Here is a 1,664-nt window from a genome sequence, read left to right as displayed (position 1 = left end):
ATTTCCATTCAGATGTATTAATCTCTGTGGAATGCACAAATGCCGAAATTTAGAATTCAGGGGCCAGACAACCCCCCAAGAAAACTCCAATGTCCGAATTTAGTACTTCAAGTACCTGAAAATGCGGCCGAAAAATGTCCGGATTTGTGATTAACTTGGTTAACATCACTGATCCGAAAATGCAGCCAACAAAAACATCCGGATTTGTATTAGTGCACCAATGTCCGAAGTTTCAGATGTAATTTTGACATGGACCAGACAACCCCCCCGGAATGCTCTGAAGTCCGAAATTTTTTAAGTTATTTCCATCCAGATATAATGATCCACATAGACTGCACCAATGTCCGAAATTTTGGATGTAATTTTGACAGGGGCCAGACAACCCCCATAGACTGCACCAATGTCCGAAATTTATACTTCAAGTACCCGAAAATGCGGCCAAAAAAACATCCGGATTTGTATTTAACATGCTGAATGTCATTACCCCGAAAATGTGGTTGAAAAAATGTCCGGAGTTGTAGTTGACTTGGTCAATGTCACTGCTCCGAAAATGCGGCCGAAAAAACATCCAGATTTGTATTAGTGTGATTTGTATTAGTGCAGCAATGTCCGAAGCTTTGGATGTAATTTTGACATGGACCAGACAAGCCCCACATGGAATGCTCTCAAGTCCGAAATTTTGTGGGTCATTTCCATTCAGATGTATTAATCTCTGTAGAGTGCACAAATGTCCGAAATTTCAGATGTAATTTTGACAGGGGCCAGACAACCCCCATAGAATGCTCCAATGTCCGAAATTTAGTACTTCAAGTACCTGAAAATGCGGCCGAAAAATGTCCGGATTTGTGATTAACTTGGTTAACATCACTGATCCGAAAATGCAGCCAACAAAACATCCGGATTTGTATTAGTGCACCAATGTCCGAAGTTTCAGATGTAATTTTGACATGGACCAGACAACCCCCTGCGGAATGCTCTGAAGTCCGAAATTTTTTAAGTTACTTCCATCCAGATATAATGATCCACATAGACTGCACCAATGTCCGAAATTTCGGATGTAATTTTGACAAGGCCAGACAACCCCCATAGACTGCACCAATGTCCGAAATTTAGTACTTCAAGTACCCGAAAATGCGGCCAAAAAAACATCCGGATCTGTATTTAACTGAATGTCATTGCCCCGAAAATACGGCCGAAAAAATGTCCGGATTTGTGATTAACTTGGTGAACGTCACTGATCCGAAAATGCGGCCGAAAAAACATCCGGATTTGTATTAGTGCAACAATGGCCAAAATTTCGGATGTAATTTTGACATGGACCAGACAACCCCCCACGGAATACGTTGATGTCCGAAATTCTAGACTACAAAACTGTGTAGTGTCTACTTTTTAGACTACACAATTTTGTAATGACCAGTTGAACTCAGGCAGAACTCTCTCAATTCTTAACCGATTTGGATGTTCTTGGGCTCGTTTTGACAGGTAAACCCGTGGGGTTGTGGGTACGGGTACTCTACAGGTCATGTATGGGCCACTTGTCCGATATTTATAGGCTTTTTAGTGTCCTTGATCATGAATGAGTATATGGGTTCATGGGTCTACGGTTGAAGGAGTGAAAAGGGTGGACATTTTGCAATTGCTGGATCATTGGTTTACTATGTATA

The sequence above is a fragment of the Laccaria bicolor genome, genomic scaffold, assembly GCF_000143565.1.
Source record: "Laccaria bicolor S238N-H82 LACBIscaffold_42 genomic scaffold, whole genome shotgun sequence".
Classification (NCBI taxonomy): domain Eukaryota; kingdom Fungi; phylum Basidiomycota; class Agaricomycetes; order Agaricales; family Hydnangiaceae; genus Laccaria; species Laccaria bicolor.
This window is presented reverse-complemented; position numbering follows the sequence as displayed.